Below are 17823 nucleotides of genomic sequence, written 5' to 3' on the forward strand. Positions count from 1 at the left end.
GACAAACCTGAAGGTTCTTCCATTGGTCAGCTGACCTTCTACCATGTTTCTATTCTTCATTCTTCATTCACACATGTCCCGCTTTCGTTTTTCTTTCTCTGCTGTCTGTATTGCTCCCTTTCCTCTTTCTCATGTTTTCGCTCTCTTTAGACTACACATCCTCTTTCCAGCTTCCCACTCTTTGTCTTGTTCCTCTTCTTCACTTCCCGTCTCACCTCAGATGTGTCAAGATGACCCAGTACCATCTGTAATCCTTACAGCCTGAGGGAGAGAACTGATCGCAAGAAACACTGGATGCCAAAAAGACAACTCGCAGCACAAGCTATCTACCATCTGGATGTGTGTGCTGTTTTCATTGCTGTTGCTAACTGCACTAACAGCATGGGGCCCCGACCACATGATGCATCAGTTTGGTTGGGGCCAGGCAAACTGCACTCCGTGATTGTCAATAACTGACACGACTGGAATTAGAGGAATGTTAAATAAGCTTCTCAAAAGCAAGACACTAACTACCATTTTATTCCTCGGGAGGAAATTCCACATAACAACAACTCTAACTCAACTGTCTGTCATAATGTATCTCATCAAAAAAGGGGAAAGCACATACAAAGGCTACTCTCTCCCATTCTAACACCTTTTTAATGTATCCAGTCAGTGCTTCTAACATCAGGAGGCTTAAGAAATTCAGCTTGGCCCCTAAGACCCTCACAAACTTTTACAGATTTACAATTGAGAGCATCCTGTCGGGCTGTATCACCGCCTGGTACGGCAACTGCACTGCCTGCAAGCGCAGGTCTTTCCAGAGGGTGGTGCGGTCTGCCCAACGCATCACCGGGGGTACACTGCCTGCCCTCCAGGACATCTACAGCACCCGATGTCACAGGAAGGACAAAAAGATCATCAAGGACATTAACCACCCGAGCCGTGGCCTATTCACCCCACTGCCATCCAGAAGGCGAGGTCAATACAAGTGCATCAGCTTCTATCTCAAAGCCATCGGACTGTTACCACCCAGTTACTCATCCCTGCACATTAGAGCCTGCTGCCCTATGTACATAGACATGGAATCACTGGTCACTTTAATAATGTTTACATACTGTTTTACTCATTTCATATGTATATACTGTATTCTACTGAATTTTGGTCAATGCCACTCTGACATTGCTCATCCTAATATTTCTATATTTCTTAATTCCATTCTTTTACTTTTAGATTTCTGTGTATTGTTGTGAATTGTTAGATACTACTGCACTGTTGGAGCTAGTAACACAAGCACTTCGCTACACCCGCAATAACATCTGCTAAATATGTGTATGTGACCAATCAATTTGATTTGATTTGATTTATACTAGTGGAACAATGACAAAACTCAGTGGAACTGGCTGAGGTCCAGAGTTCAGTTTAAGCAGTGTAGAGAATGATGAAGATGAACACTTCACAGTAAAGCTTATCCACTATAGAACTTCATACTGTACAATTGAAACAAAACAAAAAAGGGATATCTTTGAGGGTTTTATGTTGACGTTTCAGCAGCACAAAGGCCTTTCTCTAGACCAGTCACAATGAACAATTATGTGGCACATTGTAAACAGTGTCAGACCCCCCCATGAAGTCAAACTAAGCTACTGTAATAATATACAGTGCCTTGCGAAAGTATTCGGCCCCCTTGAACTTTGCGACCTTTTGCCACATTTCAGGCTTCAAACATAAAGATATAAAACTGTATTTTTTTTGTGAAGAATCAACAACAAGTGGGACACAATCATGAAGTGGAACGACATTTATTGGATATTTCAAACTTTTTTAACAAATCAAAAACTGGAAAATTGGGCGTGCAAAATTATTCAGCCCCTTTACTTTCAGTGCAGCAAACTCTCTCCAGAAGTTCAGTGAGGATCTCTGAATGATCCAATGTTGACCTAAATGACTAATGATGATAAATACAATCCACCTGTGTGTAATCAAGTCTCCGTATAAATGCACCTGCACTGTGATAGTCTCAGAGGTCCGTTAAAAGCGCAGAGAGCATCATGAAGAACAAGGAACACACCAGGCAGGTCCGAGATACTGTTGTGAAGAAGTTTAAAGCTGGATTTGGATACAAAAAGATTTCCCAAGCTTTAAACATCCCAAGGAGCACTGTGCAAGAGATAATATTGAAATGGAAGGAGTATCAGACCACTGCAAATCTACCAAGACCTGGCCGTCCCTCTAAACTTTCAGCTCATACAAGGAGAAGACTGATCAGAGATGCAGCCAAGAGGCCCATGATCACTCTGAATGAACTGCAGAGATCTACAGCTGAGGCGGGAGACGCTGTCCATAGGACAACAATCAGTCGTATATTGCACAAATCTGGCCTTTATGGAAGAGTGGCAAGAAGAAAGCCATTTCTTAAAGATATCCATAAAAAGTGTCGTTTAAAGTTTGCAACAAGCCACCTGGGAGACACACCAAACATGTGGAAGAAGGTGCTCTGGTCAGATGAAACCAAAATTGAACTTTTTTGGCAACAATGCAAAATGTTATGTTTGGCGTAAAAGCAACACAGCTCATCACCCTGAACACAACATCCCCACTGTCAAACATGGTGGTGGCAGCATCATGGTTTGGGCCTGCTTTTCTTTAGCAGGGACAGGGAAGATGGTTAAAATTGATGGGAAGATGGATGGAGCCAAATACAGGACCATTCTGGAAGAAAACCTGATGGAGTCTGCAAAAGACCTGAGACTGGGACGGAGATTTGTCTTCCAACAAGACAATGATCCAAAACATAAAGCAAAATCTACAATGGAATGGTTCAAAAATAAACATATCCAGGTGTTAGGATGGCCAAAGTCCAGACCTGAATCCAATCGAGAATCTGTGGAAAGAACTGAAAACTGCTGTTCACAAATGCTCTCCATCCAACCTCACTGAGCTTGAGCTGTTTTGCAAGGAGGAATGGGAAAAATGTTCAGTCTCTCGATGTGCAAAACTGATAGAGACATACCCCAAGCGACTTACAGCTGTAATCGCAGCAAAAGGTGGCGCTACAAAGTATTAACTTAAGGGGTCTGAATAATTTTGCACGCCCAATTTTTCCGTTTTTGATTTGTTAAAAAAGTTTGAAATATCCAATAAATGTCATTCCACTTCATGATTGTGTCCCACTTGTTGTTGATTCTTCACAAAAAAATACAGTTTTATATCTTTATGTTTGAAGCCTGAAATGTGGCAAAAGGTCGCAAAGTTCAAGGGGGCCGAATACTTTCGCAAGGCACTGTAATTAAGCCAATTTATTTACCCATTCTCCTGGAATTAAACATTGACAGGGTCATGCAACTGTTGCAGCATGCATAGCTAGCTTTCTCTCTTCTTCACAGCTTTGGAGGGTCCAGGGGGAAAAGGTTCTGCAGTAAGAAGTGTTGTTCAGTAGGGATTAGCGTCTCTTTGTGATGTAAATACTCTGTAAACTATGGCCTAGTTCCCATGTCCGTACCAAAGACAATACAGGGACCAGGAGGTTTTAACACGCATGCAGGCAGTGTGTGCCAATCATCACCGGGCTCCTGTCCCCACCATTGGCATCCACACGCTTCCATGCGTATCCCGCTGTGCTCCCATGCCCAGGCCCATCATGCCAACTATGATGTAGTGTTAAACAAAGCATGTAACAAATATCCATCACAAAGGCCCCGCGAGCCATAACAAGCACATTATTTTACCAGAACGTCATGCTTTTGTGAATTTGAATTGTCCCCCTGCTTGTGAATGCTTGGTTTGTCTGCCGGCATCATTCCAGATATGAGAGATAAATCACATTAATTACATCTACCTTCATAGATGTTGACACACATGCACGCAGATACACCCAAATACACACACACACACAATCAAACAGGTCCAGTTAAACTAACACAGCGGTAACATAACCTTTGACCCGAGTTAGGTAGCATTATCCTGACCATGTGTGTCTTAGTTCATATCAGATTCACTTATATGTCCTCGGAGTGAAATGACAGGTGTAGATCGACCTAACAGATATGATAAAGAATAGATGTAAAACTATCCATGCAAAAACCATGCCGTAGCCCTCTCCAGTGAGGCAGGCAGATATGTTATCATGTGGCTCCACATGCTGGACATTACAGTACATGACATCTCTGGAGTAAACTAATGGCTAATGACCGACTCCCCACACTCTAATATAAAGTGTATTTTGTTGCCATCTACTGGATGGAGTGAAGTAGTAGTAAGTGCTTGATACTTTTGTTCATTTAGTAGTCTAAACCAGGGGAGGGGTTCTACTCAACTATGGGCCGGTCTCACAGACAGGGTTTAGATTAAGCCAGGAGTAGGCCTTAATGTGTACTATTTAAACTAGGATATTTAAGTAGCTTTCATGAACTTGGCTTAGTTAGTCAGAGACTATGGAGTCCTCGAGTAAGGTAAGTAAACCTAAATGAGAACACCTGGGTTAAGCCTGATTACGTTAAGTATGAGCACATGCTGTTGGTCTAATGGTGCTCATAAAACCCGGACTGGCTTAGAAAACACCATTACTGGTGTGAATCTTGAGACAATGGCAGAGGCAAAAATAATTAGTTGAAGAAACTTTAGTGAGTATGAAAAAACGCTACTAAAACAGAAAAATAGTGGTTGGGCTGCAATTTGTAGTGAATTCAATGCAGATGAAAATGTAAACACAAGAAGAGTACAGCAACTTCAGGTGAGATATCTTCATTATTATCAATATTTCACATATCTCATATTCATATTTTTGTGACATCACATATTGAATGATATCTGCCTTTTTATAGACTCTGTGGAAGAATCTTAAACGGGCTTTAAAAAAGAGAGAATGCAGAGATCAGAAGAGAGCGATTTACTAGCGGTTGGTTGATCACCAAAAAAAGACAAGACTGATGAATTGAGTGATTTAGCTGTCTGGAGTAAAAAGGGCATCAGCAACCTCTGGATGGTATACCAGATGATGACCAACCTCTGGATGGTATACCAGATGATGACCATTTGGGCAGTCCAGATGAAGAACTGAGCACAAATGGTACATATACCAAAGAAAGTAAATTGGTTACTTCCTTTGGTAAATATATTCCATTGTCTGTCAATCTTTATTCTTCTTTCATTCTAAGGATCATATGAGTTTATCTGTGCTTCTAACGGTGTTCTTTTTCCAGAGGAAGGGAATCTGAACAGGTTGGAAGAGCCAGTGCACAGTGAGTGTGTACCCTCCATCTGCTATAGCATCCCTGAGAGAAGATGCTGCCACCACCTTTCAGCATAGAACAAAAAATATGACCATGCATAAGAAGTTAGCCAGAGAATTTCATGAGCATAAAATGAAATAGCTGAAGGAAGAACATGAAATGAAAATAAGAATTCTACAGGTTGAATTGGATATGAAGTCAGAAGAGAGAGGGCAGTGTGATCCAAAAAAGATTACCAGCCATGGTGAACAATATGATATGTAAAAAATAAATGTTTTGTCATTTGGATATTCATGAGTGAGAGTATTTTAATCACCACAAACTATATTTTAAACCAGCTTTGATTTAGTCACTCACTTAATTTTGCTGCACACTATTTTAATTTTGTACAGAACCAACATTATCAATGCAAAATTAAGCCATAATGAATACATTCCATATTTAAATGTATCTCATCTAGTTGAAGTGCTACAATGTGAAAGCAACTCTGTGTGCAAGTCCTCTTTGGTCATTGCCTGCCTCCGCCATGGGCACATCTGCTTGATCCTGATTTTCCATTGGAGGACAGCAGTGCCGCTTCAGGTAGTTGTGCAGCACTGCTGTAGCAATGATCACCTTGCAGCATCTTCTTGGCTTGAAACAACGTGTATTGCGTAAATATTGGAATCTATTTTTCCACACTCCAAACATAGCCTCAACCATCCCTCTCGTGCGGATATGAGCTGTGTTGTATCTTTGCTGCTCAGCTGTTGTGGGATTTATGTATGGAGTGAATAAAAAGTTACTTTGACCATATCCTCTATCACCAAGTAGTAGTCCACTATGTTGTCCTCTTTGAAACTGAGCACACAATGAAGAGTTGAGAAAAATCCTTGAATCGTGAGTTGCACCTTTCCAACGGGCAACAATGTATGAAAACTCTAAATTAGGAGTGCATACACCCTGAACATTGATGGAAAACCAGTTCTTATGGTGCCTGTAGACTCCTCAACATCAGGAGTTGATGGACACTTGATGGGAACATGACATCCATCTATACAGCCAATCACTCCTGGGAAGTGCTCATATTCATAGAATTGCACTTTATAGTTGGCTTGGCCAGCAGCAGCATCAGGAAACTTGATGTGAAGACTCCTCAGTTCACAAATGGCCCTGCAGACGTTGAACTACTCTACACACATTTGCTTCACTGGCACCATACAAATCACCAGTTTCACGATGAAAGATTCCAAAATCCTCAAAGTGATCAGAACTTGGAGAGAATTGGGTAAAGGCCTTCCTCTTTGAGACAGAGAGGAAAGTCTAGGGTCAAGCAAAGATATTATCTCCAATGCATTTTCTTTGCACATATGAAAGCGGCCTCGAAAAGTAATTTAATGGATTACTCCTATCCACAGGTACTTGTGTGGCTGGCCTCTGTAGTGCATGTTGGTCTTCATTTAGATATTCCATGCACCCTCATAAACAGTTGTAAGCAGAAGTTAAACCTCCCTCTTTGAAGGATTCATTATAGCTTCAATTTAGTCCTAGAGTAGCTCTAATCCTCCCTCTTGCAATTGGCGTTGTTTAGTCCAGAATAGGCTAAATCTACAACTATTTTAAGATAGGTCTGTGCAAGTCGCTTTTAGTTAAGACAGCACAAACAGGCATTTTAGTCTGGGACTAGGCTTAAGCCTTGTCTGTGAAACCGGCTCAATATGGAATTGTTTTAAGGTAATACCAAGGATCATTTAACTATTTGATTTGTAATTTTAAGACCCCTTGAAGTATCAAAGAAAAAAATGATTTGATGAAAATTGTATTTTGGCTTTACTGCTATTAGACCATACAAATGCATTGAATAACAGATCATAAATAAAAAAAGAAGTTTGTTCTGAGGTGACTGTCCTATATATCTGAAAGAAAGGTTATTTTTTTTAACATGTATTTAACCCCTTATTTTTTCCACTTATTTTTGCCACTATATACATATATACTTCCAAACTTTTTTTTCAACTGGGGGCCTTCAGACGAGTCTTGTGAGGTCTGTGGTCGTCCCAGAGCAAAACAACCGACATGTACACTACCGTTCAAAAGTTTGGGGTCACTTAGAAATGTCATTGTTTTTAAAAGAAAAGCACATTTTTTGTCCATTTAAATAACATTAACAGAACTACTCTGGGTTCGCGCCCAGGCTCTGTCGCAGCCGGCCACGACCGGGAGGTCCGTGGGGTGACGCACAATTGGCCTAGCGTCGTCCGGGTTAGGGAGGGTTTGGCCGGTAGGGATATCCTTGTCTCATCGCGCACCAGCGACTCCTGTGGCGGGCCGGGCGCAGTGCAAGCTAACCAAGGTCGCCAGGTGCACGGTGTTTCCTCCGACACATTGGTGCGGCTGGCTTCCGGGTTGGATGCGCGCTGTGTTAAGAAGCAGTGCGGCTTGGTTGGGTTGTGTTTCGGAGGACGCATGGCTTTCGACCTTCGTCTCTCCCGAGCCCGCACGGGAGTTGTAGGGATGAGACAAGATAGTAATTACAAACAATTGGATACCACGAAATTGGGGAGAAAAGGGGGTAAAATAAAAAATACAAATAAATAATAATAACATCAAATTGATCCGAAATACAGTGTAGACATTGTTAATGTTGTAAACGACTTGTAGCTGGAAACGACTGATTTGTAATGAAATATCTACATAGGCGTACAGAGGCCCATTATCAGCAACCATCACTCCTGTGTTCCAATGGCATGTAGCTAATCCAAGTTTATCATTTTAAAAAGGCTAATTGATAATCAGAAAACCCTTTTGCAATTATGTTAGCACAGCTGACAACTGATTAAAGAAGCAATAAAAAAAACTGGCCTTCGTTAGACTAGTTGAGTTTCTGGAGCATCAGCATTTGTGGGTTTGATTGCAGGCTCAAAATGGCCAGAAACAAAGGACTTTCTTCTGAAACTCATCAGTCTATTCTTGTTCTGAGAAATGAAGGCTATTCCATGTGAGAAATTGCCAAGAAACTGAAGATCTCGTACAACGCTGTGTACTACTCTCTTCACAGAACAGCGCAAACTGGCACTAACCAGAATAGAAAGAGGAGTGGGAGGCCCCAGTGCACAACTGAGCAAGAGGACAAGTACATAAGAGTGTCTAGTTTTACAAACAGATGCCTCACAAGTCCCAAACTGGCAGCTTCATTAAATAGTACCCGCAAAACACCAGTCTCAACGTCAACATTAAAGAGGCGATTCCAGGATGCTGGCCTTCTAGGCAATTTGATGTTATTTTAGAGTATTTACTTAAGGTCTTCATAGAAAAACAACAACGCAAGGGCACACGAGAACACTAAATAAATCATGAGACCTGAGCAACTGGCCCAGTCCACAGAGGAACCTAAATAGTCATCCCCCCTCCACCCCCGCCCTCAAGGAACGGCTCCCGATGGTCCACCAGGGGTAGTTGAACGTTGACGGAAGTCCCGAATGAGTCCGGGGTCCACAATGTGCCAGGCCGGAACCCAAGAACGTTCCTCAGGCCTGTAACCTTCCCAGTCCACGAGATACTGTGTCCTTCACCGGAACTGATGACTGGAGAGGTTACGTCGCACAATGTAGTCTGGCTGTCCTGCAATCATGCGAGACGGAGGTGGAGGCCGAGTGGCCGGAACCAGAGGATTGAACACCACAGGCTTGAGTCTGGAGATGTGGAAGGTGGGATGAACCCTCATGGACCAGGGAAGACGAAGGCGATAGGCCACTGGATTAAAGCACTGTAGAACCTTGAATAGCCCAAAGTACAAGGGAGCCAACTTCCTAGATTCCAGAGGCAGATAGAGGCAGATCCCTAGTAGACAACCAGACCATCTGGCCTGGACGCAGGAGGGGACTCGGGTGGCGATGACGGTTGGCCTGTCGTTGAACCCAAGCTGAGGACCTCAGGAGCGCTGACTGAGCCCTCTTCCAGGTCCGGCGGCAATGAGAGATGAGGCGTTGAGCGGACGGAACCATCACTTCAATCTCCTGATCTGGAAACAGGGGGGGCTGGTAACCGTACAACACCTGGAATGGTGACAAGGCAGTGGAGGAACACTGGAGAGTTGTGTGTATACTCCTCCCAGGGAAGGTGCTGACTCCAAGTGGTGGGGTTGGCGGACACACAACATCGTAAAGGCGGTCTCCATATCCTGGTTCACACACTCAGTTTGACCGTTGGACTGAGGGTGATACCTTGAGGGCAGACTGGCTGATGACCCCAGAAGAGTACAGAATGCCCTCCAAAATCTGGAGGCAAACTGGGGGCCCCGGTCAGAGACTATGTCCAGAGGAAGTCCGTGAAGGCGGAAAACATGCTGAATGACTAGCTGAGCAGTCTCACAGGCAGATGGAAGCTTGGGCAGCGGAATTAAATTGACCGCCTTGGAAAATAGGTCCACAATGACCAGAATGACCGTGAGTCTCTCTGAGGATGGAAGGCCCATGATGAAATCCATAGAGAGATGGGACCAGGGTTGAGAAGTTGTTGGCAGTGGATGAAGAAGCCCCAGAGGTTGCTGACAAGGAGTCTTGTTCCAGGCATGTAGGACAGGCAGCCACAAAGGTCAGAGTGTCCGCCTCCGCCGAGGGCAACCAAAACCACCTCCTCAAAAACTCTAGCTTTCGCTGCCCTCCAGGGTGTGAGGTGAGACGCGATGAGTGATACCACTGAAGTACCTTGGACCGTGCCCCAAGAGGAACAAGAAGTATGTTCGGTGGACAGCTCCCTCATTACAGTCTCTATAGCCCAGGACACCGGCCCGAGGATGAGCGACCTGGGGATGATGGGTTCAAGGGGGCGCTCCTCACTGAAGCTGGGGAACTGGCGAGAAAGGGCATCCGGCTTCACGTTCTTAGACCCCGGACGGTAAGATAATGTGAATCTGAACCAAGTAAAGGAGAGAGCCCAGTGAGCCTTTCGGGGGTTGAGGCGTTTAGCCTCCTAGATGTAGGCCAGGTTCTTGTGGTCAGTCCAAATCATAAAGGGATGTTCCGAGCCCTCCAACCAGTGCCGCCACTCCACCAAAGCCAGTTTGACCACAATAAGTTCCTGATTGCCAACATCATAGTTCCTCTCCACTCGAGTGAGACGCCTGGAGAAGAAGGCACAGGGATGAAGCTTTTGGTCTTTTGCCGAGCGCTGAGACAGAACCACCCCCAAGCCAACATCAGAGGCATCCACCTCTACCACGAAGGGAAGAGAAGGATCCGCATGAACGAGAATGGGCGCAGAAGAAAACCGACGTTTCAGATCCTGGAACGCCTTCTCAGCAGCAGTGGTCCAGCATACATGCCCAGCCGAGCCCTTGGTGAGTGTTGTCAATGGCTCCGCCACAGCACTAAAGTTTCTCACAAATCTCCGGTAGAAGATTAGCAAAACCCAAAAAACGCTGAACTTGCTTGACCGTGCTGGGTCGCGGCCAGTTGACCACCGCTCCTACCTTTTGGGAGTCCATCAGTACACAGTCCTGAGACACGATGTACCCCAGGAAGGAGATCTGAGGGACGTGAAACACACACTTTTCGAGCTTCACGAACAAGTGATGAGCGAGGAGTCTTTGAAGAACCTGGCAGACATGTTGGACATGTTCAACCATGGACTTGGAGAAGATGAGGATGTCATCCAGGTACACAAACACGAACTGGGGAAGGAAGTCACACATCACATCATTAATCAGGGCCTGGAAAAACAGCTGGAGCATTAGTAAGTCCAAACGGCATGACCCAGTACTCGTAATGTCCATTAGGAGTGTTGAACGCTGTCTTCCACTCGTCTCCCGTCTTCCCTAATCCAATTTACAGAGAACCGTAGCTCCCTGGAGTCTCTCAAAATCTGATGACATAAGAGGAAGGGGGGTAACGGTTCTTGATGGTAATGTTATTTAAATCCCGGTAATCGATACCCGCTCCTGCAGGTGAAGTGGGAGGCCGATGAAAATCAGCCGCCACGCCTCCTCAATATAACTGTTCATGGCTGCAGTCTCTGGACCTGAGAGAGAATAATGCCCTCCTCTCGGAGGAGTGGTACCGAACAGGAGGTTGATGGCACAATTGTAGGGCCTGTGAGGAGATAGTTTGCTGGCTCTTTGTTTGCTGAAGACCTGACCCAAATCCCAGTAATCCCGAGGTATGCGGGTAAGGTCAGGCCTGTCATTCCCAGCCAGAGGAAAAGGAGGATCGGAAGTCTCTAGATGAGCAGGTCCTCAGGAGACTGTATCTGACTCTCCAGAGCGGAAAGTCTGGTGCCTCCCAATTGCATCGGTCCCTCTGAAGGATATGAAGAACCCTGACGGGGTACAGGACAAGCAGGCCCAGCATACGGCAGTGGAACAAATGAAGAATCGACTCCCTCAGCGAGGCCCAAAACACTGGAACCAACTCGGACCCCCTTGAAGCCGGTTGTCAACCCAGATGTCCAGAATGGTAAGCTCCTCCAGAGTGTCAGGGTTGTCCCGGGAAGCCAGTTCGTACTTGAGGGCCTCGCGGAGTCCGTTCAGAAAGACTGATTGAAGTGCCTCTATATTCCAACCACTCTCAGCGACGAGCGTCCGAAAGTCAACAGCGTAATCAGCTACGCTCCGGCTGCACTGCCCGAAGCACAATGAGTCTTTGAGCATCATTCCTGCCACTGATGGGGTGATCAAAACCCTCATCTCCTGGGTGAAGCTTTGCCAATTGAAACAAATGTCTGATTTCTGCTTGGATACTAGAAGTAACCAAAGGCAGCTCTCCAGTGGCAACCTCAAGTAGCACACTCAAGGGAGAAAGCCTGACCTGTGACAGATCAGTTTATTGACTTCAGACCCAAGACACTTGTGGGGGTTGTAGAGAAAAATTTGTAGCAAAATTTGTAGGCCAAACCATTCGGACGCTACAGACTATTTTATGACAAAAAAAAACATTTTTGGGATCCCATGGTCTAACAAACACAGCTCTAGCTCTGTTACCTTTCACCGCAGATGCACAGGTACGATATAGTTCTGTCATACTTTCCAGGTCTATGCCCAAACAGTTCGAACTTCTAATTTTAAAAATGAATCTCTCCAGAAATAAGTCTCTCACTGTTGCCGCCTGCTACCGACCCCCTCAGCTCCCAGCTGTGCCCTGGACACCATCTGTGAATTGATTGCTTCAGAGTTTGTTCTGTTAGGTGACCTAAACTGGGATATGCTTAACACCCCGGCAGTCCTACAATCTAAGCTAGATGCCCTCAATCTCACACAAATCATCAAGGAACCCACCAGGTACAACCCGAAATCCGTAAACATGGGCACCCTAATTGACATTATCCTGACCAACTTGCCCTCCAAATACACCTCTGCTGTCTTCAATCAGGATCGCAACGATCACTGCCTCATTGCCTGTATCCGCTACGGGTCCGCGACCACCCCTCATCACTGTCAAACGCTCCCTAAAAAACTTCTGCAAGCAGGCCTTTCTAATCGACCTGGCCCGGGTATCCTGGAAGGATATTGACCTCATTCCGTCAGTTGAGGATGCCTGGTCATTCTTTAAAAGTAACTTCCTCACCATCTTAGACAAGCATGCTCCATTCAAAAAATGCAGAACTAAGAACAGATATAGCCCTTGGTTCACTCCACTCCACACCTGCCTGCCCTCGACCAGCACAAAAACATCCTGTGGCGGACTGCAATAGCATTGAATAGTCCTCGCGATATGCAACTGTTCAGGGAAGTCAGGAACCAATACATGCAGTCAGTCAGGAAAGCAAAGGCCAGCTTCTTCAAGCAGAAATTTGCATCCTGTAGCTCTAACTCCAAAAAGTTCTGGGACACTGTAAAGTCCATGCAGAACAAGAGCACCTCCTCCCAGCTGCCCACTGCACTGAGGCTAGGTAACACGGTCACCACCGATAAATCCTTGATAATCGAAAACTTCAACAAGCATTTCTCAACGGCTGGCCATGCCTTCCTCCTGGCTAGTCCAAACTCGGCCAGCACCTCAGCCACGCTCAAGGTACTAAACGATATCATAACCGCCATCGATAAAAGACAGTACTGTGCAGCCGTCTTCATCGACCTGGCCAAGGCTTTCGACTCTGTCAATCACCATATTCTTATCGGCAGACTCAGTAGCCTCGTTTTTTTCAAATGACTGCCTTGCCTGGTTCACCAACTACTTTGCAGACAGAGTTCAGTGTGTCAAATCGGAGGGAATGTTGTCCGGTCCTCTGGCAGTTTCTATGGGGGTACCACAGGGTTCAATTCTCGGGCCGACTCTTTTCTCTGTATATATCAATGATGTTGCCTTTGCCGCAGGCGATTCCCTGATCCACCTCTACGCAGACGACACCATTCTGTATACTTCTGGCCCTTCCTTGGACACTGTGCTATCTAACCTCCAAACGAGCTTCAATGCCATACAACACTCCTTCCATGGCCTCCAACTGCTCTTAAACGCTAGTAAAACCAAATGCATGCTTTTCAACCGTTCGCTGCCTGCACCCGCACGCCCGACTAGCATCACCACCCTGGATGGTTCCGACCTAGAATATGTGGACATCTATAAGTACCTAGGTGTCTGGCTAGACTGCAAACTCTCCTTCCAGACTCATATCAAACATCTCCAATCGAAAATCAAATCTAGAGTCGGCTTTCTATTTCGCAACAAAGCCTCTTTCACTCACGCCGCAAAACTTACCCTAGTAAAACTGACTATCCTACCGATCCTCGACTTCGGCGATGTCATCTACAAAATAGCTTCCAATACTATACTCAGCAAACTGGATGCAGTTTATCACAGTGCCATCTGTTTTGTTACTAAAGCACCTTATACCACCCACCATTGCGACCTGTATGCTCTAGTCGGCTGGCCCTCGCTACATGTTCGTCGCCAGACCCACTGGCTCCAGGTCATCTACAAGTCTAGGTAAAGCTCTGCCTTATCTCAGTTCACTGGTCACGATGGCAACACCCACCCGTAGCACGCGCTCCAGCAGGTGTATCTCATTGATCATCCCTAAAGCCAAAACTTCATTTGGCCGCCTTTCCTTCCAGTTCTCTGCTGCCTGCGACTGGAACGAATTGCAAAAATCTCTGAAGTTGGAGACTTTTTATCTCCCTCACCAAATTTAAACATCTGCTATCTGAGCAGCTAACCGATCGCTGCAGCTGTACATAGTCCATCAGTATATAGCCCACCCAATTTACCTACCTCATCCCCATACTGTTTTTATTTTATTTTATTTTTTTGCTCTTTTGCACACCAGTATCTCTACCTGCACATGTTCATCTGATCATTTATCACTCCAGTGTTAATCTGCTAAATTGTAATTATTCACTCCTATGGCCTATTTATTGCCTACCTCCTCATGCCTTTTGCACACAATGTATATAGATAATTTTTTTCCTACTATGTTATTGACTTGTTTATTGTTTACTCCATGTGTAACTCTGTGTTGTTGTCTGTTCAAACTGCTATGCTTTATCTTGGCCAGGTTGCAGTTGCAAATGAGAACTTGTTCTCAACTAGCCTACCTGGTTAAATAAAGGTGAAATTAAAAAAATAGTGGGTTGAGATACATCCAATGCAAACAACATATCTCTAGCTTAAACTGACAGATTTTTATGGGGATTCTTTTATCATGCTAATTGGATTTTTGCGGGTGCACGGACATCGACTCTAAACGTCTGCCACTGGCAGTGTTACAGATTGTCACGCCCTGACCTTAGTATTCTTTGTTTTCTTTATTATTTTGGTTAGGTCAGGGTGTGATGAGGGTAATATGTGTGTTTTTGTCCTGTCTAGGGTTTTTGTATGTTTATGGGGTTGTTTCTGGTCTTGGTGTTTTTATGTCTATGGTTGCCTGGATTGGTTCTCAATCAGAGGCAGCTGTTTATCGTTGTCTCTGATTGGGGACCATATTTAGGTAGCCATATTCCATGGGTATTTCGTGGGTTATTGTCTATGTGTAGTTGCATGTCAGCACTCTGTCTTTATAGCGTCACGTTCATTTTGTTGTTTGTATAGTTTGATTAGTGTTCTTCCTTTTATTAAAGAAGAATGTATTCACATCACGCTGCGCCTTGGTCTCCTCTATACGACAAACGTGACACAGATGTATTATTATACATGTGTTAAAAGGAATTTAATTTGTCAAAAGACAAGTTGCTGCTGACTTTCTGTTGAACTCCTCTCTTGGAAAAACCACACTATGGCATATGAGTCTTTAGCTACAGTATCCCCCATGTTCTCATCGGGGATGGCAAACCCAGAGGGACCAGCCTTGGCCTGGTGGATTAATAATATGCTATAGGGAAAGGATTCTGTATGTTTAACTCACTGTCCACATGCCATATGGTCTTCGGTCCTGGGTTCAAATAATATTTGTTTTCATTCAAATACTTAAGATGCGCTCGATTCAGCTTTACTGGCACAATGGAACCAAATGGATAGTCCCACCAGGCATTCTAGCAGGCTGAATCAAACATTCAAAGTATTTGAAAGAAAACAAATACTATTTGAACCCAGGTATGTATCCAGCTGCAGGCTGTATGTTATGAACCAACAGAGAAAAGGTTAGAGAGAGAAAGAGAGAGAGAGCGCACCACCACCAGTTTGGCACACGACGGCAGGATGTTAAGTCATGGAGCTGCAACACAGTAAAAGCAGCCTGCAAACAAAGACTCCCTTATCCCTCTCTCTTCTACACCCGACCTCCTGTGTTTCATGTTGTCGTGGCTTTACTGGGCTATAGTAAACAATAGCCGCACGGGCCCTGCCAGAGGGAGTTCGGATGGTGAAAAGAACACAAGCCTAGAATGTGTTTGACATGTAGTGAGATGTAAATATTGTACAGTATAATTGTCACACACACCCAATTACCAGAGCGTATGGGAGGCTGTAATTATAATACAGTTACATAAACTGTTTACCACAGACTGCATGTACCATACAGTACATACTGCAGATATATATAAGAGACCACTGCATTTGTCTTATGAACCAAAGTAGCACCAGATGACATAGTGAGAGAATGAACAAGTATATAAAAAGCTGTCCCTGTGTGTGTATTAGTAGGAATGGAGGGTGGGTATAGTTTTAACACGGTTAAAATACTGAGATTTAAAGGACATTAGGGACTGTGGGAAAGTATAGTGGGAAATTGTAGTACCCAATTATCATACTTGATAGAAAATGACTCAAGTAAAATTCAAAATCACCAAGCAAAATTCTACTTGAGTACAAGTCTAAAAGTATTTGGTGTAAGTATCAAAAGTATATGTAAATATATAAATAATTTCATATTTTTTATATTAAGAAAACCAGACAACATTATTTTCTTGTTTTTTAAATTTACGGATAGCCAGGGGCACACTCCAACACTCAGAATGTCACGGCTTTCTTTAGGTGAAAGAGTGTCAGACCAAAATACGGCGTGGCTATTGCGATCCATGTTTAATGAAACAAAGTAAACACGAATCATATACAAACACAACACAAAAACCGAAACAGCCTAATACTGGTGCAAAGTAACACAGAGACCGGAACAAGGACAATCACCCACAAATCCCAACACCAAACAGGCTACCTAAATATGGTTCCCAATCAGAGACAATGATGAACACCTGCCTCTGATTGAGAACCATATCAGGCCAAACATAGAACTAGACAAACTAGACATGTAACATAGAATGCCCACTCAGCTCACACCCTGACCAACCAAAACATAGAAACATACAAAGCAAACTATGGTCAGGGTGTGACACAGAAATAATTTACAAATCAAGCATTTGTGTTTAGTGAATCCACCAGATTAGAGGCAGTAGGGATGACCATGTTCTCTTGATAAGTGTGTGAATTGTACCCGTTTCCTGTCCTGCTAAGCATTCAAAAGGTAGCAAGTACTTTTAGGTGTCAGGAAAAATGTATGGAGTAAAAAGTCCATTATTTTCTTTAGGAATGTAGTGGAGTGAAAGTAAAAGTTGTCAAAAATATAAATAGTAAAGTAGAGATACCCCAAAAACAGACTTCATTAGTACTTTAAAGTATTTTTACTTAAGTACTTTACACCATTGAGTACAGCAGTGGTCAGACAACCTACCATGCCCTTACCACCGCCCTACTTGTATCAAAGGATCCAAATCCCTCAACTGGGGTCAGAGTTGACTCTCAAGTAGCCCCACCCCCAGCTGTTTAAGTGTCTTCTCAAGCCTCTCAGTCTCTAAAGAATATACAGTGTGATGTCTAGCAAAGCAAGACCAGCTCCTCAGTTTCATATCGCATAGAGACCAACCTTAGTAGGATTTATGCCTGTTGAAAACAGCTGGAAACTAAGACCTAAAGTTTTTTTTTGTCTCAAATTAATGTGATCTTATAATAACCATGTAATTACAACACTTTAATAACATGTTATCGCTGTGATTCTGTGTTTGAGGATAACACATACAAGTACTGATCCTTTCAATTTTGAAGGCAAACTGTTACAAAACACACAATTCAATGAAAAATGTAAACAGGGCAGATCATTTACCATTCAACTTTATTGCCTAAGCTGCGAGTAATTGTGGCTGCTTGGTTGCTTGTACATAGGCCTATAAGAGGCGCCGGTTTCTGTATGTCATTTATAACGATGATCAAAGTCC

General features: G+C 44.0%; 1 long non-coding RNA gene across 1 annotated transcript; it reads left to right on the forward strand.

The window, feature by feature from the left end:
- Positions 1-4557: 4557 nt before the first annotated feature.
- On the forward strand, positions 4558-5465 carry LOC109902806 (uncharacterized). The gene is made up of 3 exons (XR_002256934.2): positions 4558-4711; positions 4803-5047; positions 5181-5465. It is a non-coding gene; the product is annotated as an uncharacterized LOC109902806 (long non-coding RNA).
- The last annotated feature ends 12358 nt before the right edge of the window (positions 5466-17823 follow it).

Source organism: Oncorhynchus kisutch, linkage group LG2 (genome assembly GCF_002021735.2).
Source record: "Oncorhynchus kisutch isolate 150728-3 linkage group LG2, Okis_V2, whole genome shotgun sequence".
Classification (NCBI taxonomy): domain Eukaryota; kingdom Metazoa; phylum Chordata; class Actinopteri; order Salmoniformes; family Salmonidae; genus Oncorhynchus; species Oncorhynchus kisutch.